General features: G+C 39.3%; 1 protein-coding gene across 1 annotated transcript in view; it reads right to left on the bottom strand.

The window, feature by feature from the left end:
• Nucleotides 1–18,667, bottom strand: part of LOC126995577 (uncharacterized) — a 34,443-nt gene extending 15,776 nt beyond the window's left edge. Inside the window, exon 1 of the mRNA XM_050855245.1 lies at nucleotides 18,511–18,667. The gene's annotated coding sequence lies outside the window, so the exon portion shown is untranslated. The remainder of the gene's footprint in view (nucleotides 1–18,510) is intronic.
• Nucleotides 18,668–24,802: the final 6,135 nt, after the last annotated feature.

Below are 24,802 nucleotides of genomic sequence, written 5' to 3'. Positions count from 1 at the left end.
TCTTGTATGTCTTTTTTATCTTGTGTTATCATTCTATCTTCTATTCTCTTTATCCTGTATGTTATTTATATTTTGTATCATCATTATATCTTCTATTATCTTTATCTTGGATTTTTTTTTCTATCTTGTGTTATCATTCAATCTTCTAACATCTTTATTTTGTACATCTTTTCTATCTTGTATTTCTCTTTCTATCTTCTATTATCTTATCTCTTCCTTCCCACCGCAACTTTCCTTTATGTACTGTCGTTTCCATCTTGTATTATTCTTTTTTTTTTATCTTGCATCATCTTAGTTTTTTTCCTCCCACCCGAACTTTTGCCTTATTTACATGACATCAAAGTGACAAACGGCAAATAACTCCTTACACTGGTCTTACAGAGAAAAGTAAAATAAATAAATACATAAATAAAATAAACAAGAAATAAATAATAATAATCTTTTTCAATTGAGCAGTCTTTTTTTATTTTTGTTTATGTCTCCAAACACACACACACACACACACACACACACACACACACACACACACACACACACACTCTTTTCGGTCACATTACAAGTATTCACCAACAGAAAGAAGAAAAAGACAAGAAAAATAATAAGTTATCCTCCTAGACTTAAACTTGTATATAAAAGAAATCCAAATACTCGTCTGGACACCTGAAAACACCTGACTTATTGCTTTATTAATTGAGTTTGACAGGTAATAATGATGATGATGATAATAATGATGATGATGATGATAATAATAATAATAATAATAATAATAATAATAATAATAATAATAATAATAATAATAATAATAATAATAATAATAATAATAATAAAAAGAAGAAGAAGAAAAGAAGATGAAGAAGAGGAAGAAGAAGAAGAAGCTGAAAGGAAGAAGAAAGGAAGACGAAAAGCAGAAATAATAGTAATAAAAATATATGTACCCAACCCGACTAATCTCCTTTGTTCCTTAAAATATTTGTTGAGTACCGATAGCGTATAAAAAAGTAAGTCATAGTTTTATACCCACATTTGATAAGGCTTCGGGAGAGGTTGCGGGCCTTTCCATGCATTGAAGTTAGTGAAGAAGTTATTTAAGTCTCCCATGTAAAGTACAGTTTAATTCCTCCTCCACATATTTTTATAAATCCAACAGTTTAAGCTGAAATTACTGAATCCATTACTTTCCTTTATTATAATCAATTTAATTTAGTTTCTGTAAATCAAGTTTTGTATTCTTAGTTGAACAGAGATAGGTACATATTTGCCTTTCTCGGGTTTTGTCTGTATAAGTTCTCGGGTTTTATCTGAAAAAGTTAATAGCTGTATAAGCCTACTGATAGTTTAACCCCTCTGCTGCACGGATTTCGCCTTCATTGGTAGCCTGGTTACTTATACTCTCAAGTTTTTCTCTGCCTCTGTGGGGATAGTGGAGTGTGTTCCATTTGGTATCGTTTTGCTGGATTTCCCCTTCTGAGGTTCATAATTTTACATTTTTTTCACTGAATTGTAGCAACCACTTCTTGTTTCATTCCTGGAGCTTGGTGATGTCTTCTTGTAGGAAATCCGCAGTCAAGGGGTTAAGAAGGCTTCTGTAGTAGGAGCGTTAGTATCCAATCAGGAAGTGCCATGTATTTCTTTTGATCACAGATTTAAACTCAAACTTAGTACAAAACTGATTTTGTTTACCTCTCAAATCCTTCAGTAGTCATTAATGTTTATATTCAGACCAATGCCAAATTTCTGTGGAACATAATTTTACATACATGCATACATTTGCTACGTGATTGGAGATAATGGTATTATTGCTAAGTCCAATCACTTGCCAGCTAATTCCAATCACTTGCCATTAAAAATCCAAACATATAAATTGAGTCATCAAAATAAAATGCAGTTTATTTCAAATTTATATTTATCTTTTGCCCTTAGGGGCCTAGTGACGAAATACATCAAAAAAAATTTCTGGGAGAAAGAAAACACATGATGAATGAGAATGCAAATAATGTTTTAATATGCTTGCAATGATGATAATACATAATATGGCTAAACTAAGCAATTTTAACCTTGTTCCTCAGAATAGGCTAAGTAGGCTAACCATGTTCCTGAGAATAACTAAAGTACCGGTACCAGTAACCATGTTTCTGAAAATAGCTTGAATCAAATGAATCATGTTCTTGAGAATACCTAAAATAACCATGTTCCTAAGAATAGCAGAACTAACCATGTTCCTAAGAATAAAGTAACCACATTAGTTAGCCTACTCATCAAACATAATTTCTGGAAGTTAAAATGAAAGTAAAATTCCTATTGAACATCACTGAAGCATGAAATTATATTATTCCAAGACAACTCTTCCCAGCTGCTACTACTCCATTTTCAACCTTAATTGTAGCAGTTCTACCCTGAATCACATCCGTTACACATTTATTTTGAATAACACAAACTTCATCTGGTGTCACTGGGAAAGAAAAATCGTCAGAACTGCCCCGAACAAAGTGATCCTTCTTAGCTTCCAATTCCTTAAGAAAGTGTACCTCAAGGCCCTCTTCTGCTACTCTTTCTATTCTACCAAGACAAGCTTTATGTGTAACAGTCTTTCTACCTTTGAAAGTAGAATGAATGACAGGTAACTTAACCATAACCCACGATCCTTGCTCAGGTTGCTGTTGAAGATCTATGAACTGCAGTGCATTTTCAGTGGCAATAGTTTCTAAACCAATTGAGTCATCATCACTGTCTTCCAACGGTACCATGCTGGCTTCTAGCGATTCATCACTGGAAGAATCTTCATTTTCCTCAGTTAGAGTGTTCACTGATGTTGAAGCAGTCACTGGTTCAGATGTCTGAGCAGACTTGCCTTTCTTGGGTAGTTTTGAATCCTTACTGCGTTTCTTGAGCTCTAAAGCTTGTTTAGCATTGCATTCCTTTTCAAGTAACTGTACTGCAGCTGATGAAGAAAGAGCAAAGGTCTTGTCTTGTTAATGATGCATTATTATTATTATTATTATTATTATTATTATTATTATTATTATTATATTATTATTATTATTATTATTATTATTATTATTATTATTATTATTATTATTGTTGTTGTTGTTGTTGTTGTTGTTGTTATTTAAAGGCCTGACCACTTTATTTGGGAAATGCATAGGCCTAGCCTGTGTGCTCGGTTAGTGCAGCCTATGCAATGGTGCGTAAGTTTCACTGGGTGGTATATAGACTTATCAAATATATAGCCAGTCATACCTGAGAGTGATTTGGGGATTCCTTTTGCAAAATAGACGAAACCATTCACGTCCAGGCCTGAAGTTTCGGCAGGTGGAAGGTCTTTCTCGCTGCACACCAGCATTTATTTCGTCTTGAAGAATATTTTGTACTGCATCAAGCAGCTTTTCTTTTGTCACAGGAATGGCTCTTTTTTGTGAATGTTCAATGAAGTTAACTAGGACTTGTTCCTCAGCATTAGTTAATATTCCACTGGGTCCCATTTTAGTTTCAAAGGCAGTCTTGCCAGAAAGTTTGTTTTGAAGAGTTGTATAAGGAATATTGAACCTTTGTGAAGCTTGGCGGACACTTAAATTTTCCTCATTTATTGCAGTTTGTATAGCAGTTATCTCTTCTTCACTATATTTAACTCTCTTAGCTGGCTGTCGAGCTCGTCCAGAATACGATGCTTTCTTTCTTGTAGCCATCTTGCTCAGACTGATGGATGCGAGTCACACGCACATCCTTCCGTGATGGGCCTGTCACACCTTAACGTTTTAGAGAACGTATGGCTAGCGTATGGAAAACGGTGGCACACGCTCAGCATACGCTTGAATAAGTTATGGGTACGCTGCTCCATCGTTAGGGTACGTTGAAGTACGGTGGCGTACGGTGCCGTACGTCGTCGTACGCAGGGACAGCGAGAAGTTTTTGAGCATGCACAAAATTCTCGACGTATGCCAGCGTGTGGCCAGTACGTTATGCATACGCTGGGGATAAGTTAAAGGCACGTTAGGCGATCGTTATCATTCGTTCTCTGATCGTTCCTCACGCGTTGTATTCATTAGTATAATGGACAGCGTGCCCAGAACGCATTGTTGTCGTGTTTGTAACGATCATTGGACGTGTAGCGAACGGATGTACACCGTGTTGGACGTGATGGCAACGGATGCAAAACGTACATCACGCGCTGAGTACGTTCCCCGATCGTTGTCTTATACGCTCTGCATACGTCGACAACGCGCCGAAAAACGAAGAGTTCAGCGTACGCCACCGTTTAACATGTTTACCATACGCTAGCCATACGTTCTCTAAAACGTTAAGGTGTGACAGGTTCTTGACCTTGATGATGGCTTACTGAGCTGCGCGCGTGATGGGGGGCCCGCAGGGGTGGGCAGTGGTGTACGGTACGTATAAGCTACCGACGACCCGCCAATGGCTTCTGTGTAGTCCAACACACGTAACTTGTTCATAATACATTAAATTTGTGAAAAAAATCACGGTCTTAGTAAATAACATTCAGTTACCAAAGTGATTAAGTTATCTATCACTGTGGTTGATCAGTCGACCACTATGGTCGACTGATTGACCACTATGGTCGACTGATTGACCACTATGGTCGACTGATTGACCACTATGGTCGACTGATTGACCACTGTGGTCGACTGATTGACCACTGTGGTCGACTGATTGACCACTGTGGTCGACTGATTGACCACTGTGGTCGACTGATTGACCACTGTGGTCGACTGATTGACCACTGTGGTCGACTGATTGACCACTGTGGTCGATCACTGATCGGATACTAACACAGAACACTATATAATAAAGTAAAGGAACTACGAAAATTACGAATCCAGTAACACATGCAAACTTAAAAATAATGTTATGTCGCATAGATTGACGCATTTTGGAAGGATAATATTTCGTGATCGGATTCTAACACACAGAGGATTTTTGATTTAGTATTCGATCACTGCTCTTTACTAGGACAATGTGCTATTTAAACAACTATTTCAAAAGTTCCTCGTGTTATTCCAACATTCCACAACACCATAACATCATAATATTAAAGAGAAAACGTAAAGATATATAATTTATAATTTTATGAAAAATGTTATTTCCTTACGGGTTGCCGTAAGAATCGGGAGAAAACAGACAGTATCTTACCTTTCGAGTATGGTAGAAGCTAAACTATTTATCCCATTTACTTCATTTTTTCACACAATATTTAGCTTTTATTCCTTTACATATTGGTGGTCTGTCTGATAATATATCTTTTGTAGTTTTCTCAGTAGAAGTTTTTTTTCAACCAAAATTGAAAGTGATCGGACTCTAACACAGTGATCGCATACTAACGTTCCTACTACCGTACACGCGAAATAAAACACTCGTGACGACCCGACTCATCTCCTTTGTAGCCTTTGGAAATAATTGTTGTGGGAGCCGAAATGGTCTGGGGATACGGGTCCGAGTGTTACCTGTTCTTTAATATATGTTCTTTAATAATACATGTCCTGTCTGTCTGGTGTCCTATATTAGTGTACGTGTGTGTGTGTGTGTGTGTGTGTGTGTGTGTGTGTGTGTGTGTGTGTGTGTGTGTGTGTGTGTATCCGCTGTCCTACATAACTACGTCTTTCATTGTGTAGTTCTTTTTTTCGTTTCTTGTTGTTTTCTTTTGTGTTATTTATTGCTCTATATTCCAATGCTGAGTGTGATGCGGTTAGTCTTTATTTTATGCTGTGTGTGATGCTGTATTCTGTGTTTTGGTGTTAGGGAGAGAAATAGCATGCTGAGAGAGAGAGAGAGAGAGAGAGAGAGAGAGAGAGAGAGAGAGAGAGTTTGTACGAATATAATATCATGTAACGTTGCGTGACAGTACGATTTGTGTGCGCGTGTGTGTGTGTGTGTGTGTGTGTGTGCCCAAAACCGAGTGACCCAAATAAGCTAAGTATCACACACACACACACACACACACACACACACACACACACACACACGGTTCTATTTTTACCTGGAGAAACTGGAGGAGACGGGATATGAAGTAACCCTGATAATAACAACAGTAGTAGTAGTAGTAGTAGTAGTAGTAATAATAATAATAATAATAATAATAATAATAATAATAATAATAATAATAATAATAATAATAATAATAATAATTGCTTTCATATATTTCTTTATCATTAACAACCCTCCGTCGCTTATTTGTCTTTATTATTATTACCATTATCATTATTATCATCATCATCATCATTATTAAATACAGAAGCAGCGAAGAAAAAGTAGCACAGTCTTTCAAATTACTTCGGCAAATCAAACCAGACAATAGTAAACAATAAACAGGTAAACAAGTAAACAGAAAACAACAAACAGCAGGACAGTAGATAAGGAGAAAAATAAAACCCATCGAGTGTAAATAATAAACAAATAGAACATTATAAACAAGTAAACAGTCAAGTAAACAAACAGACAGACAGGACAATAACAAAGGACAGTAAACAAACCAGAAACAACAGTAAACAAGTAGACAAATAAACAATAAACAAAAACAATAAGAAGAAACACCAATAGATAACATAACGAGATAAAGGACAAAAAAAAAAAAAGTCTCGGATAACACGAAAGAGAAGAAAACAGGAAAAGAAAAAAAGCGTTCGTGTTGTTGTTGTTGTTGATGTTGTTGTTTTAAGCTGTTCCTGTCACTACGAAAGCTTGTGCAACATTATTTTACAGTTTGACAAATCGTGAAAAATAAAGTTAGTTAGTATAAAAATAGTAATGATAATAATAAAAGTAATAAAAATAGAAAAATAACAAAGTAATGGTTAGTAAGAAAATTATTAGTAAAAGAAGTAAGAAAGAATAAGATTGAGTTCTACAGTGTGACAGATCGGGAAAAACAAAGTTGGTAAAAATAGTTGGAAAAATAGTAATAGCTAATAATGGTCATAGGAATAGTAAAAGTAAAATGGTTAGGAAGATTAGTAAAATAAATAAATTAGATAAAGACTGAGTTCTACAGTTTGATGACAGATCGAGACAAATAAAGTTAGTAAAAATAATATATATATACTGGCATAAATAAAATAAAAAGTAAAGAATATGGTTAACAGATAGATAAAGACTGAGTTCTACAGTTTGATAATAGATCGAGACAAATAAAGTTAGTGAAAAAATAGTTAAAAAAATATAGTAGCATAAATAAACAAGAATATGGATGACAAAAAAGAAAATTAATAAAAAAAAGGTTAATAAAAAAAGACGAGAAAAATATGACTTAAAAAAAATTATGGTGAATAAAAAAAAATAATAATAAAATTGATTAGTAAAGAAGATAGTCCGTCAAGATTGTGTTTCGCCGTTTGACAGATGAGGGGCAGCGAAGAGAGAGAGAGAGAGAGAGAGAGAGAGAGAGATGATAGTGAGCAGTTATGGTACGAATGACTTAATATGACAACCAATGGAGAGACGATGAATGATTGGATAAGGAGAAGGAGAAGGAGAGGAGGAGGAAAAGGAGGAGGAGGAGGAGGAGGAGGAGGAGGAGAAGCAAGAAAAGTAAGGGGGTGAGGTGAAAACGGAGTAAAAGGGAGAAGAGGAGGAGGAGGAGGAGGGGGATAAGAGGAGGAGAAGGAGGAAGAGGAGAAAGAAGAAGAGGAGGAGGAGGAGGAGAAGGAGAAGGAGGAGAAGGAGGAGAAGGAGAAGGAGAAGGAGGAGGAGGAGGAGAAAGAAGAAGCGGAGGAGGAGGAGGAGGAGGAGAGGGTAGCCTGCTTTTCCTCAAGGTTGAAAGTGGAAAAATGAGGACGATCATATGCACACCAGAAGAGGAGGAGGAGGAGGGTTGCTAGTACACCTGTCCGCCACCTGTTACCTGTCCTCGCCAAAAGGACCAAACGCTAATTAAAAACAGGTAAAAAGATCCAAGAGTTTATATTAGTTTACTTCTTTTTCTTACTCTTTTTTTTTTTATTCGAGAAACGGAAAAAAATAATGAAAATGAAATGCGAAAAGAGAGAGAGAGAGAGAGAGTATTATCAGTACATTAAGAGCTTGTCAGTTGACTGACTCACATACTCACTGGCCTTTTAAAGTGCTCTGTGAACCGACTGACCGACCGACCGACCGACCGACTGACTGACTGACTGACTGACTGACTTAAAAATTTGCTGAGTGAACGATTTAATAACTGACTGGCTAACTAATTAAACGACTGAGTAACTGACTGACAAACTGAGTGATTAATGACCTATTGACTGACTGACTGATTGCCTGAATGAAATACTGACTGACTGAATGACTGTCTGACTAAATGAATAACTGATTGATTGACTTACTGACTGGATCATGACAAACTGAAACACACACACACACACACACACACACACACACACACACACACACACAGTTACTGCCCAAAACGTCTCCCTCTTTCTTTCTTCATTTCCTTCCTTCCTTCCTTCTTTCCATATCTTCCCTTTCCCATAACTAAACCTCCTTCACCCCATCTCCCCCCCCCCCCATCACCATATAGATAACCTTCACCTCCTCTCCCCCTCCACTTCCTATACCTCACTAATCACCACCAAACTATTTAGGAGCAGCGAGTAGCGGGCTTTTTTTATTATTGTTTCCTTTTTTGTGTGCCCTTAAGCTGTCTCCTTTGTTGTAAAAAAAATAAAAAATAAAAAAAAATAAAAAAAAATCTAACATCATCACCATTTCCATTTCATCATCACCATCTCACAATCCCGGATCTCACCATCACCTCCTATCACCATTATTATTTGAACCACCTCCTCCACTTACTTCTTATCTCTACCTCTCCACAATTAGGCCTCTCTCCTCTCCTCTTCTTCCCTTAGGCCTCCTCCTCCTCGTCCTCCTCCTTGACTGTTGGTTCGCCTAATCGTAAACACAACCTTCTCCTCCCCTTTTTGTCTTTCTTTCTTTCTTTTCCTTTTTTTCTTTTCGCTTTCAAATCTCCTCTGTCTCTCTTGCTCCACTCTTCTTCTTCCTCCTCCTCTTCTTTTTCTTCTTCCTTTTTTTCTTTTCGCTTTCCAATCTTCTCTGTCTCTCTTACTCCACTCTTCTTTTTCCTCCTCCTCTTCTTTTTCTTCTTCCTTTTTTTCTTTTCGCTTTCCAATCTTCTCTGTCTCTCTTACTCCACTCTTCTTTTTCCTCCTCCTCTTCTTTTTCTCCTTCGTCTTTTTGTTCCTTCTCTTCCTCATTCTACTACTTAGGTATAATTATCTTTTTCCTTTCCTTCTTATTATTATTGCCACATTTATTTCTGCTTCCTTTGTTTTCCTTCTTCGTGACTTTTTTTTCTTTGATTCTATTCCATTATTTATATATTTTTCATTTCTCCCATCATTTTTTTTTTCTTTTCGTGGTCCTCCTCCTCCTCCTCTTCCTTCTTCTTCCTCCTCTTCCCTCTTCTTGACATGCTGTTCTTTCGCCTTCCCTTGTCTTCTTCCTCATTTTAATTTCTCATTGTTTTTTTCTTTTTGTTTTTATATTTATATTTTCCCTTTCCTTTTCTTACTTTTTTCTTTCTTACTTCACCCTTTAGTTATTTCCGTTGTTGTTGTTGTTGTTGTTCTACTACTTCTTCTTCTTCTTCTTCTTCTTCTTCTTCTCTTTCTACTTCTCCTCCTCCTCCTCCTCCACTACCTTCTACAACACCCTCTCCTCCTCCTCCTTTCCCTGTTCCTCCTCCTCCTCCTCCTCCAACACCTTCTCCTCGATCTCTTCCTCCTCCTTTCCCTGTGCCTCCTCCTTCTCCTCCACCTCCTCCTCCTCCTTTTACCACCACCTACACACATACGTTCACCCAGCCACTTAACGCCCACGTACACAACACCCCCCACCCATTTCCACTACCGCTTCACCCCCTCCCCCCTTTCCCCTCCCCCTCTCCCACACCCAACCCACCCACACACGCACGCACTCACACACCACTCCACCAGCACCCCACCACCTGTGACCACCACCTGCACGTCCTTAATTAAGACCAGAGAACCACCAGTCGCCCTATCTTCCTCTTCCTCTTCTTCCCCTCCACCTCCTCTTTTTCTTTTGTTGTTGTTGTTGTTGTTGTTCTTCCTCCTCTCCTTTTCCTTCTTTTTCTTCCTCTTCTCGTTCTCTCTTTTTTTTTATTCCTCTTCTTTCTCCTCAATACCAACAACTATTCCTATTTTTATAAGCTTCAAAATAACCCAATAAATAAATAAAAAATGTGTACTGCTTTAAACAACGCCGGTAGTTTTTGTTTTATTCCCTCTATCGACAGTGGAACAAACTTCAGCATATAGACAAATCACTCGAGGCGATCAACTCCTCTAAGAGCAACATCGATAACCTTGACAGTACTTCAGGTCCTGCATACAGACAAGTGGTTTAACGAGAGAGGACTGTCACTCAAGCAGATAGGTAGCCTCGTCCTAACCCCACCACCTGTTTTCTGCTGCCTGCTTGTCCATGTTTCTAAGTTTCAATCTACTTCGTTCCATCATTCACTTTTTTTCATCTTCTTTTTCTTCCTCCTCTTCCTTCGTTCTATCTGTTTCTTCTTTTCCTTCCTCCTCTTTTCACGCGTTATCCTTCTTTTGTCTATCCTCCTTTCCTTTCTTTTCCTTCTCTTTCCTCCTCCTCCTCCTCTTCTTCTTCCCACCCGTTATCCTCATTCTGTTTTATCTTCTTTTCCTTTTCTTATCTTCCAAAGCATTATCCTCCTTCTGTCTATATCTCCTTTCCTTTCCTCTCCACCTCCTCCTCTTTCTCCTCCTCCTTCTCTTACACCATCCTCATTCTCTTCCTCTTTCTAATCATCCTTCTCTTACATAATCCTCATTCTTTCTATTCTTTTATCATATTCTATTTATCTATTGACTGCTCTTTCGGCCACCTCTTCGGATTCTTTACAGGAGCAGCGAGTAGCGGGCTTTTTTTTATTGTTGTTTCCTTATTTTTGTGCCCTTGTGCTCTCGTTAGGGTAGGTAAGGTTAGGCGAGGTTAGGTAAGGTTAGATTAGGTTAGGTAAGGTGAGGTTAGGCTAGGTAAGGTAAGGTTAGATTAGGTTAGGTAAGGTTAGATTAGGTTAGGTAAGGTGAGGTTAGGCTAGGTAAGGTAAGGTTAGATTAGGTTAGGTAAGGTTAGATTAGGTTAGGTAAGGTGAGGTTAGGCAAAGGTAAGGTAAGGTAAGATTAGGTTAGGTAAGGTTAGATTAGGTTAGGTAAGGTGAGGTTAGGCTAGGTAAGGAAAGGTTAGGCTAGGTTAGGTAAGGTTAGATTAGGTTAGGTAAGGTTAGATTAGGTTAGGTAAGGTGAGGTTAGGCTAGGTAAGGAAAGGTTAGGCTAGGTTAGGTAAGGTTAGATTAGGTTAGGTAAGGTTAGATTAGGTTAGGTAAGGTGAGGTTAGGCTAGGTAAGGTAAGGTTAGATTAGGTTAGGTAAGGTTAGATTAGGCTAGGTAAGGTAAGGTTAGATTAGGTTAGGTAAGGTTAGATTAGGTTAGGTAAGGTGAGGTTAGGCTAGGTAAGGTAAGGTTAGATTAGGTTAGGTAAAAAAATCATTATCTCTATTCCTCCTCTTCCTCCTCCTCCTCCTACAATAAACGGGGAAACTAATGTATTGTGATTTTAATGTGTGTGATAAATTCTTCCTCGCGCTTAATTTCGCATCACGTTGACGAACAATGATGATAAGGTCCGTCGCGCTGATGATGAAGATATTTCGTAGCTGATGATGTCTTTAGGAGATATTAATGTACCGTGTATCATTTTAGGAAGATTATTCATGCGTCTGTATGTGTGTTACTGTGGGGGGGGGGGGGAGATGAGGGGGGATATATGTAGGTGTGTGGGAGAAGGGGAGAATGGGGGTGGGGGAATGTGTGAGGGGAATGAGTGGGGTAAATGTGAGGGGGGGGCAGGGGAGAATGTGTGTGTGTGTGTGTGTGTGTGTGTGTGTGTGTGTGTGTGTGTGTGTGTGTGTGTGTGTGTGTGTGTTAATTTACAGGTTCATGCACATTTTTCACACACACACACACACACACACACACACACACACACACACATTGAAGCGGTTCTTATCTCATTCAAATCTTATCACTGGAAAGAAAGGAAGAAACAGATTCGTACCTGGAGTGAAAACACCTGATAACACACACACACACACACACACCACAGTCATCGCAACAACAAATTAATATTCTCGTCTTACTTATCAATATTTAATTAACACACACACACACAAATACACACGAAATATTCAGTCTTATAATATTCAATGCCGTGTGTGTGTGTGTGTGTGTGTGTGTGTGTGTGTGTGTGTGTGTGTGTATTTTAAAAACGTTAATCTTCGACCTTTATCTCCACTTCTTCATTTCTCCTCCTCCTCCTCCTCCTCCTTCTTTTTTCTTTCCTAATCCTTTTTTATTATCTAATCCTCTCTGACTTCTTTTTACTTACTGCTATTCATTCTCTTATTTATTCACCGCTCTATTCCTCTTCCTCCTCCTCCTCCCCTCCTACTCTTCCTCTTCCTCCTCCTATTTCATGCAGCATTCTATACTTACTTTCTCTTCTTCTTCCTCCTCCTCCTCCTCCCAATCACTGCCAATCTTCTTTCTAGACTTCTTTCCTCCTCCTCCTCCTCCTCCTCCTCCAGGCGCGCCGCCATTATTGTTTGGGTGGAGATGCCACGACCTCCACTTGGCTTTAAGAGATCCTCCTCCTCCTCCTCTTCCTCCTCCTTCTTGCCTCTTACTCCACTTCCTCCACCTCATCCTTTTATTTCTGCTCCTCCTCCTCTTCCTCCTCTTCTCTTCCTTGTTTTGCTTTTTTTTTCTTTCCCTTGCCTCCCTATCTCCTCTTTCTCCATATCTTTCTCCTCTTCTTCCTCCTCTCCCTACTTCGTTTATTTTTCCATCTCATCTTCCGTCACCTTCTTTCCCTTCTGCTCCTCCTCCACCTCCACCTCCTCCTCCTCTTCCTCCTCTTTTAGCAGCGATAAATAATGCGTAGAAGAACTAAACTGATAATGACGATAATAATAATAGTAATAATAATAATAATAATAATAATAATAATAATAATAATAATAATAATAATATTAATAATAGTAACAATAATAATAATAACAATAGCATCGACAACAACAAAAACAACTATAATAAATAAGAGAATTGATTCGCCCGTGAAAAAAAAAAAAAAAAAAAAAATTACGTATCATTTTACAAAGTCGAGGGAAACAAAAAAAAATCACTAAAGAAACAAATAAAATAAAAATTACACTGACCGTTATAAATATGTTACACTCATTCCCCCCCCCCCCCATCTCTCTCTCTCTCTCTCTCTCTCTCTCTCTCTCTCTCTCTCTCTCTCTCTCTCTCTCCTCCACAGTCTCTCCATTCACTCTCTCTTCACCACACTTGAGAGAAACACTTGGAGGAAGAAAAAAAAGTATATGGAGACACTTCGCAGGTGCTTCATTCCGTGGCTGGAGGAGGAGGAGATGGAAGAGAAGGAAGGAAGGAGGGAGGGAACAGGAAAGAAAATGGAAAAAGAATGGTACGGAACGAAGAAAGGAAGAAGGATGGAAAAAAGGAAGAAAGAAAAAGATACAAAAGGAAGAAGGAAGGAGGGAACGTAGGAAGGAAAGAAGAAAAGAAGGAAGGAATAAAATATGGAAGAAAATGAGAAAAGGATAGAAGGAAGGAAGAGAAGGGAAGTAAAGAAGGAAGGAAGGAAAGAAGGAAGGCAGGAAGGAAAAAGAAAGATGATTGACAAGAAGTAGAGATGAAGGAGGACAAGGAAAACAGGAAGTGAGACAGGATGGAAAATAAATAAAGAAAATAAAAATATGAAAACTGAAGAAAAAGAGTAAGGAATGAAGACAGGAAGGGAATAATTGAGAGAAAAATTAGGAAAAAAGGAAGAAGGAAAGATTGAAGGAAGGAGGGAAGGAAGACAAGAGAAAAACTAAGTAAACAGAGAGAAAAGAAGAAAACAGAAGAAAGAGGAAGGAAAAAGAGGATGGAGAAAAGAGAAAATAAAAAAGAGGAGGAAAGATGAAGAAAAGAGAAATGAAGAAGCACAAAATAACACAAAGAAAGGAGAGAAGAAAGATAAAAAGAGAGAGGAATGAGAGGAAGAGAAGAACTGAAGGAGAGAGAAGGAGAAGGAAGTGACGGAGAGAGAGAGAGAGAGAGAGAGAGAGAGAGGAAGGGCGTAGTTTCTCTCTCTCTCTCTCTCTCTCTCTCTCTCTCTCTCTCTCTCTCTCTCTCTGCGCAGACAATACTTTATTTTCTCGATTATTCTCTCCATCGTAACCTGCTCCTCCTCCTCCTCCTCCTCTTCTTCCTCCTCCTCCTCCTCTTACACCATATTCACCTTCACAATCATCACTGCCACGACCTCCCTCCTCCTCCTCCTCATCTCTTTTTTTTTTCTCCTCCTCCTCCTCCTCCTCTGTTTAGGTAAGGAAGAAGCCTAATAGAAGACTTAAATTATTGTTGAAATATTTAAAGTGCTCCCAAATATAGACAAGAGGAGGAGGAGGAGGAGGAGGAGGAGGAGGAGGAGGTGGAAGAGGAGGAGGAGGCATGGGTAGTTGATGCAGAGAGAGAGAGAGAGAGAGAGAGAGAGAGAGAGAGAGTGGAGGGATAATAAGGTGTTTACATGTTGTTGTTGTTTTTTGTAGGAGGTGGAGGATGTGGAGAAGGTGTGGGGAAGAGTAGAAGGTAGAGGAGATGGAGAAAGAGGGGAGAGGAAGAGGAGGAGGAGGAGAAAAGATTTATATTCTACATGGATGATAAAAACTTGGACGATGACTCAGCAACACACACACACACACACACACACACACACACACACACGTCGTGAATAATTGTGAATAAATTGAATGGTAAAAACAGACGTCGGCAACACATAGGACTAGAAGGAGCATTTATTATTATTATTATTATTATTATTATTATTATTATTATTATTATTATTATTATTATTTCTTTATTGTGATCATTGCGAGTCGTAATGGAAAGATTTCGCTTTAAAGAGAAACAACAAATAAACAAAGATAGCTTAGAAATATATATATATATATATATATATATATATATATATATATATATATATATATATATATATATATATATATATATATAGATATAGATATAGATATAGATATATAGATATATAGATATAATATTTTTTAAACAACAAAACATGTATGAATTTACTTACCACTTTTGATCCCTTTAAAAGAGCCTTCCAAATTTAGACATAAGAATATAACTCAAATCTATATTCTCTCTTCTAACCTTTTTTTATAGGGACAGTGATTAGCGTGCTTTTTTTTCCCTTGAGCTGCTTCCTTTACTGTAAAAAAACAGCAGCGGTTAGCGGGGTTTTTTTTTTTTTTGTTTTAATATATATATATATATATATATATATATATATATATATATATATATATATATATATATATATATATATATATATTATTTGTGTATTTCTTTTTTTCCTTGATCTGCTTCCCTTACTGTAAAAAAATATACTACCGTTGAGTAATGTTACGGTGTGTGTTCTCTCGCTTGGAAAATGCAAGTGTGTACTTGACTATTTACAAAGATTTGGGAGCCACGCAGGTGTTCTGAAAGAGCCCCAGGTGTTGACAGACAAACACAGACAGAAAACACAAGACAGACACATACACAGACAGAAAAACAGACACACACAGACAGAAAACATACAGACAGACAAACACACAGAAAAACATAGACAGACAGACACACACAGACAGAAAAACGTATAGACACATACAAAGACAAACAGACACAATCCCTAAGCAATTTATTATTCCAAAAACACAGAAAACAGACAGATATTATTAACGAGAAAAAACTCAACTAAATAGGAAAGAAGAAGGAAAAGAAGAAGAAGAAGAAGAAGAAGAAGAAGAAGAAGAAGAAGAAGAAGAAGAAGATGGTTTTCATCATAATTAATTAAAGGTTGACAGGTAGAGTGGTGAGCTGACTGGCAGTATTAGTGGGATGTAGCAATCGTAGTAGTAGTAGTAGTAGTAGTAGCAGCAAATATTTCTGGTCTTTTCTGTGCTGGAAGAAAAGTATGCACGACTTATGATGGACTGACAGAAAATACAAAAAATAAATAGAAAATAAAACAAGAAAACAAAAAGGCTAAACAAGGATGACGAGAAAGCAATCGACATAATCGTACGAATTTTTTTTTTTATCAGCCGTAAGAGAAAATGGGAAACAATAAGCTTATCAACTAAAGATACACTTGAACACAGCTGTCGTCAGGTGGTCATATTTTCTCGAAGCAAAAAAGCAGAGGTCGCCTTTCTCCAGCTGGCTAATTGGATGAATATACGATCTCCGAACACGTCTTTACCATCTTTATCATTCAATACCATTTCATGTGAACCGAACCTATCTATTAATTCGTTCTCCCTCCGCTGTGTTAAGCCAATTACAAATGATAACGAGCACAGAGATTATGAAGCAACGTGTGGGTAAGTGCTCAGTCTCGATTTGTTAACCCCAGTCGCCGAAGTCAGCAACAAGAGGGAGTGTTCGGATCCATGGTTATTTCTATGTACGGTATATTTTCACTTGACGGTCGTTGTATTCATTAGTTTCATAAGGATCCACGCTTTTCCTATGTATATTTTCACTTGACCGTCGTTGTATTCATTAGTTTCATAAATACAGATTGGGAAAAGTACCATGAATGTATAGTTTTGGGGATTATTCACGAGAGGGTAGCCCACTGATTTCGATATGCTGACTGCTTATTTCTAGATGTATTGTGTACTGTGATCTACAAAGTAGGTTTACTGAATCGTCGGTCAATTTACGGTTTCACCCAACCAACGATTTTGAAAAGAGGCATGACTCGAAAAATAGACATTTGCGACGGAAATGAGGTACAAAATCGTGCAATTCAGTATGTTTATCATCAGAAAAACATGAACCACGCGAGAAAATCGTTGGTTGGGTGAAACCGTAAATTGTCCGAATCGTCTACTGCCACAACGCAGATGTCTCCAGAGTACCTGAATTTTGGACTGTGCCACGCTCATTGTTTTACTCTTTCAACAGTTGGGTGGGATCGAGTGCTAAGTCGTCGTAATACTATATACTCATGCCCTCATCGAAGTCATTCAAGGTGATGTTAGTCTTACAAAAAAGGGATGGTGAAAATTCTGAATCCGATTTAAAATGTGAAGAAAAAATACATAGTATGAAATAGCCGGCATCCGAACCCATGATGGTGTTGCTGACAAATGTCAACAAATCAAGACTTATCATTGACAAACACTACTCTATAATCTCTGTGCTCGTTATCATTTATAACTGACACAACATTCGTCGGAGGGGAGACTTGATTTAGTAACGGGGACTATTCACGAAAGGGTAGCCTACTAATTTCCAAATGCTAACTGCTTATTTCTGGACAAAATATGATGCTGTATATCATGGAGATAGTATTTTTCTCCGGAAATCACTAAATGATTGACTTTTCAATACCTTTTGTGCACCCGCCGCCGCAGCCGCAAAATAGCTCGCAGAGAGGTTCAACTAGGGGTGTAATGTATTATAAGATCCCTGTACATATTAATGTAGAAACGTATGTGTCGAAGCACCGCTCAGCATCGGACCACCGGATGTTTGATGATACCTAGCTTCTTCAAAGATTTATCCCCTACTATCACTAGAGGAAACGGGCCTTTACCGACAGACCGACTCTATCGGCGATCGAAATCTAGCCGACCAAGTCGGTCTGTCGACGAGGACTGGAGTGTCTCTGATAACTAACTGTTTTGTCGTAATACTATATAACTCCGGCCTGACTAATGAGGTAACAGTGTGAACCTAAACACCAACAACAAACACTTACACATATCAACCTCAATAACCACCTAAAAACTTGTAACAGGGGGACCCGTGGGAAATCGGGTTTTTTGGGTGGGGGAGCATATTTAAACTACTCCAACCGAACTTTACATAACCTAACCTCTAACGGGGGGGGCTTCGCCTCCCTCGACCCCCCTCCTAACCAGGGAGGGGCTGGACCTCCCTGGGTAGCAGTAGTTATAGAAGGAGTAATAGTTATTGAGGTAGCAGTAGTTATAAAGGAGTAATTATAGAAGTAGGAGTAATTATAGAAGTAGGAGTAATTATAGAAGTAGTAGTAGTTATAGAAGCATTAGTACGGTAGTTATAAAAAAGAAGTTTTAGTTATTGAAATAGTAAGTTATAGAAATAGTAAATCATAGTAAGTAGTAGTTAAAGCAACTCCCCCCCTCCAAAAAAAAAAAAAAAAAAAAAAACTAACAAGCACACGAATTTTAAAACAACTCATTTAAAACCCACATCCTCCCCTCCTCCCCCCCCTTCCCACACCACACTTCACAAACATCAACACCCCATCACACACACACACACACCAACACTTCCACCACCCCTCTCCCCCGCCCCCCGAGGCCCTGACAGGCGCACCCACCTTGGTCCGTCGCGGAGGAGGGCCCAGGGGCGCAGAAGGCAGGTGAGGTTAATCCACGGTAAGACATCAATCAGTTATGCGAGCCGCGAGCACCGAGACGCACACCCTCCCCGTCCACTGGTTCAAGGCATACTAAAGGGCTAGGCAAGGAGGAGCAGGGTTACCAAGATTATTATATTTAGCACTTTGTATTTCCCGCTTTCCGAGGTATAAATATTGAACAGGAAACACAGAACGTCAGCAATTAGTGGTTTTGGTAAAGGTTATGCGTGTGGGTGTGGGAGTTTTGGAGTGAAAGGAGGTAGATATAATATGATGAGTGCGACGGTAATTGGTAACGTTGGGAGCGGCAGGCTGAGTTGACGGAAGGGATTGCAAGGGAGGGAGAGGAAGGGGAGGAGAGGAGGGAAGGGAAGGGGAGAAGAGAGGGACTGTAGGAGTGTGAGGAAGGGAGGGGAGTGAAGGAGAGTGAGAGGAAGGGGAGACGGAGAGAGAGAAGAAGGGGGGAGAGGGAGAGAGGATAGGTAGAGAGGAAGGGAAGGAGAGGGAGAGAGGATAGGCAGAGAGGAAGGGGAGGAAAGGGAGGGAGAGGAGAGGAGGGGGAGGAAAGGGAGAGAGGGAGAGAGCAAGGGGTTGACGGAGGCGTTACATGACACACACACACACACACACACACACACACACACACACACACACACATTTTTAATATTAATGTAAGCAACAGTATTCCCGATTGGTACATTAATTATCGTATATCTGATATCAAGTGTGCATAGTAAGTGAGGGATAACTTGTGTAATAATAATAATAATAATAATAATAATAATAATAATAATAATAATAATAATAATAATAATAATAACAGAAAAATTATTTTAAGATGACTAATAGAGGATGCAAGGTGTGTGTGTGTGTGTGTGTGTGTGTGTGAGAGAGAGAGAGAGAGAGAGAGAGAGAGAGAGAGACTGTGCATACGTGCTCCATATGACACACACACACACACACACCAGTAACCTACATACATACATACATAGGTCCTCTTTTCACAGGTGGTTATGTCAACACACACACACACACACACACACACGCACACACACACTGCTTTGACCCCATTACTTAATCACGACCTCCCCCCCCCCCCATCCCCTCCTCCTTCCCTTCCTCCCCTTATCCTCATCCCCTCCCCCTCCTCCCTCCCTCTCATTCCCTGCCCTCCCCTTCTCATTTCACCTTCAGCACCTCCTTATCTCCTCCCTCTCTCCCTCTTTTTCCCTCCCTTTCCTCCCCTACCCTACTCTCCCTTACCCTTTCCTTCTCCCATTCCCTTTTATCCCTTTCTTTCACCCCCTTCTTTATGCACTTTCCCCATCCTTATCTCCTACATTTCTTCATATTTTTCTTCCCTTTCCATCGTTTTTCCCTTCTTCGCTTTCTATCTCCCTTTCTCTTCCTATTACCACTTTCTGTTTTTCTTTCTCATCTACCCTTTCTTCCTCCCATTTTCATATTTCCCTCCTTGTCTCCCCCCTTACCTCCCCTACCTGTCTTTTCTTCCCCTTCCTGCCTCCCTTTTATCTTTCCTATCTCCCCTTTCTATCTTTCTTTTCTCTCCTCTTATCTTTTCACTCCTTATTTTCTTAACTTTTTTTGTCTCCCCTTCCCATCTTTTCTTCCCTTCCCATCTCCCCTTCATACCATCTTCTTCCCTTCTTCTATGCCCTCCCTTCCTGTCCCCTCAGTTAGTAAAGATGAAAATAAATAAATAAAATAAATAAAATAAACCGAAAAAATAATAAAATGGAAAAAATAATAAACCGAAAAAATAATAATAATGAAAAAATAATAAAACTGAAAAAAATAATACAACGGAAAAAAATATAAAACGAAAAAAAAAGAAAAAATAATACAAGAATATAATAAAACGGAAAAAAATAATAAAACGAAAATATAAAATAGGAAAAAAATAAAACTGAAATAATAGAACAAAATAAAACAGAAAAAAATAATGAAACAAAAAAACGAAAAAAAAGAAAAAGAAAACGAAAAAAATCAAAAAATAGAAATAAATAAAACGGAAAAAAAATAATAAAGGTAAGAATAGAAAACAAGAGTGAAGGTAATTGAACGAGCAGGTGTGTACAGGTGTCTTGCGCAGGTGTGGCCTTTCAGGTGTGTAAGAGGCAGGCGGTCACGTGTGATTACCTGTTTTTTTTTTTTTTAATCAGGGGAATAGTAAGAAGGAGAGGTGAGTTAGTGGCGAAGGTACGAAGCGGTCACGTATTGTTAACCTGGTAGCTGCGGGGATCATGTTTCTTAAAGGTCCCTCTAAGCGAGAAAAAGGAGAAAAAATCATCACTCACGCAAACCATTTCATAATATACATTAACGCATTTGTGGTCAGTTTATGCATCATCTATTTTTGGGGGTTATATCATAGCAAAAATTTGGCCCATCGCTGCTATCGGGTTAATTAACGTCTTGCTTTCTTCTCCCCGACAGGCCACCCAGACCCGCCCAAGAATTGCTCCATCGCCAACCAGACCACGGAGACCATCGAGGTGGAGTGCGTGGCGGGCTTCGACGGTGAGGTACAGGTGGGGAGAAGGATAAACAGCAGGAGTGTACAGTGTATGGTGCGGCCCTTCCCTACCTTGCCCTGCCTTACCTTATTTTACCTTACCTTATCCTACCATATCTTACTTTACCCTACCTTGCATTACCTTACATTACCTTACTTTACCTTTCCCTACCTTATCTTACCTTACCTTACCCTATCTTACCTTACCTTACCTTACGTTGTATGGTGCGGAACTTCCCTACCTTGCCCTACCTTACCTTATTTTACCTTACCTTACCCCATCATATCTTACCTTACCCTACCTTCTTTTTTTTGCCTTACCTTACATTGCCTTACTTTACCTTTCCCTACCTTGTCTTACCCCACCATATCTTACCTTACCCTACCTTGCTTTACCTTCCTTTTTTTTGCCCTACCTTACATTACCTTACATTACCTTTCCCTACCTTGCCCTACCTTACCTTACCTTACCTTACCTTACCTTACCCTACCTTACCTTACCTTACCTTACCTTACCTTACTCCGTTTTACTTTACCTTACTTTACGCGTCATACACTGTACACTCCTGCTGTCTATCCTTCTCCCCACCTGTACCTCACCGTCGAAGCCTGCCACGCACTCCACCTTTTCTGTCCTGTCCTTTCATCTTTTCTGTCCTGTCCTACCTCATCTTTTCTGTCCTGTCCTACCACACGTAGATTACTAGTAGTAGCGGTAGTAAACAGACACCCTCGCCATAGACCGATAGGTCTTCTGGTGTCTGTTCTTCCTATGTATTCCTATGTATTATCTTGCCTTGCCTTACCTTACTCTACGTTACCTTACCTTGCCTTACCTTACCTTACTTTACCTTACCTTACGCTGTCTTACTTTAACTTACTTTACCTTATCTTACCTTACCTTACCTTGCCTCACCTTACTTTACCTTACCTTACCTTACCCTATCTTACCTTCCCTTCCTCTTTTTCTACCCCGCATCTCTCTATCTTTTCTTATTGTACACTCCCTCGCTTCGCTACGCCATTTCTCTATCTCCTATGTTTTCTTCTCTTTCCCCTTCCTTCCCCTTTCTTAACCCTTCCCTTCCCCTACTCTCCCATCCCTTCCATGTCCTTCCCTCCTCTAAAATTGTCTCCCCATTCTTTTCTTCCTCATTTTATCATCTCTTCCTTCCCTATACCGTTCTTTCCTCTCCTATATTTCCTTTTCTTTCTTCCCCTCCCTTCCCGTTCATTACCCTTTCGTTTCCCTTCCTTTCCCCTTCCATATCCTCCCCTACTCATCATCTCCCCATTCTTCTCTTCCCTATTCTACTATCCCTCTCTTCGTTATACCATTTCTCTATCTCCTGTCGTTCCTTTCCCTTCCTCTCCCCTCCCTTTACGATCTTTTCCCTTCCCTTCCCCTTCCATTCCTTTCCCTGTTCTTCTCCTCCCTATTTCACCATCCCTTTCTTCCTTATTCCTTTTCTCTCCCCTCCCTTCACGGTCTTTTCCCTTCCCTTCCCCTTCCATTCCTTTCCCTGTTTTTCTCCTCCTTATTTCACCATCCCTTTCTTCCTTATTCCTTTTCTCTCTCTAATCTTTCCCCCTTTCCCCTCCCCTTACGTCATATGCTAAACCATGCCCTCCTGACCTCCTCTCCCCTTTCCTACTCTTACCATTCCTTCCCCTCTCCTCCCATACCCTTTCTTTATCACCCCGATCTTTCCCTTCCTCTCTCTCCCCTTCTATGCCCTAGTTGTCCTTCCCCTTTCCCTCCCTTCCCATTTGAGTATCCCATTATGTCCTCTCCTAACCTGCCCATACTCTCCTTCTCCTCCCATATCCTTCCACGCCCTCCCCTCCCCTTCCTTATCATATCCTCGTACGGTTCTACCCTGCCCTACTTTCTCCTTCCTTCCTTCCTTCCTTCCTTCCTTGCTTCCTTCCTCTTACCTTCCTTTCTCCTCCCCTTCCCTTCCCTTCATACACTTTCTTCCTTTTACTACTACTACTACTACTACTACTACTACTAATAATAATAATAATAATAATAATAATAATAATAATAATAATAATAATAATAATAATAATAATAATAATAATAAAAATACTTCTACTACTACTAGGTACTACTACTACTACTACTACTACTACTACTACTACTACTACTACTACTACTACTGCAGTACTACTGCTACTTCTACTACTAGTGACGGACTGACGAGACACCTGGTGGGCGGAAACAGGTGTGCAGGCAGGTGTGTGACAGGTGTGTGTGTGTGTGTGTGTGTGTGTGTGTGTGTGTGTGTGTGTGTGTGTGTGTGTGTGTGTGTGTGTGTGTGTGTGTGTTTATTAATTAGGAGAGGCTTGTTGGGGAGTTATTTTTTATTTATTTTATTACCTATATATTTTATTTTATTTGTTTATTTACTGTTTTTCTTGTTATTGTTATTTAGAAAAGCTGATAAAGAAGGAATTGTGGTTTGTTTGGAATGGTTGCTCTCCTATTTCTTCTTCTACTCTTCCTTTTCCTCCTCTTTTTCTTCCTTTTTTTCCTCCCCTTCCTCCTCCTCCTCCTCCTCCTTTACTAGCGGAAGAGGAATGGACAAAGAGGAGCAGTCATTGTAATATCCTCCTCCTCCTCCTCTTCTTCCTCCTCCTCTTCCTCTTCTCCTTCTCCTCATTTATATCCTTGAGTCACAGCACCACCTCCCTTTTCTCTCCTCCTCCTCCTCCTCCTCCTCTTCTTCCTCCTCCTCTTCCTCTTCTCCTTCTCCTCATTTATATCCTTGAGTCACAGCACCAACCTCCCTTTTCTCTCCTCCTCCTCCTCCTCCTCCTCCTCCTCTTCTTCCTCCTCCTCTTCCTCCTCCCCTTCTCCTCATTTACATCCTTGAGTCACAGCACCAACCTCCTTTTTCCCTCCTCCTCCTCCTCCTTCTCTTCCTCCTCTCCCCTTCCTGCCACTCTCTACCTCATCATTTTTCTGGGTGATAAAATATGAAAACAAAATTACCTTAATTATCGCACTCGACACGTTAATGATAATAATGTAAGATAATCTACACCCCTATTATCATGCCCTCCATTAACTATCCCCCCCCCTACCACCACCACGGGCGTCGTACACGTTAGTTATATTGTCGCACGTTATGTCGGAGGTCGCTGTATGCATTATCATCACCGGATATGACGTTCTACATTATTTTTTTGACGTAAAGCATTAAATTTTACAGTAAATTTTATTAAACTATCTTTTTTTTTACCTCACTATCTTTTTCTGCATTAAATTACCGCATTATATGTTGTAGAAGTGCATTTAGGTCTCCTCTGTCTGTAAGCTATATTTTCGAATCTTTAAATACTGCTTCGTTAACTTCATATATTCGTACTGTATTTTGCAAGATGTGGCCTATTAAGATATCTATCCGCCAGTCTATTGCCTCCTGCTTCCGAATATCCTTAATTAAACAGCATTAATTTGTCGAAGTGCATTTAGTTCCCCCTATTAGGCATTGTTGGCCATCAAAGAGCATTGTAAACGTTGTCTCAGTCACCGTTGCCAGATTGTCGTACTCAGAGCATAGTATTTACCGGTTCCTGACGCCTAACTATTGCCAAGAAACATCAGGAATTAACTGTTTTAACGATAATTTTAAGTGAATCTCCTTATTGGGGTCCACGAGACAGTTTTGGGGTCGGAAGTCGGTAAATATAAGAGGCTGAGTA

The sequence above is a fragment of the Eriocheir sinensis genome, chromosome 8 (genome assembly GCF_024679095.1).
Source record: "Eriocheir sinensis breed Jianghai 21 chromosome 8, ASM2467909v1, whole genome shotgun sequence".
Lineage (NCBI taxonomy): Eukaryota > Metazoa > Arthropoda > Malacostraca > Decapoda > Varunidae > Eriocheir > Eriocheir sinensis.
This window is presented reverse-complemented; position numbering and strand designations above follow the sequence as displayed.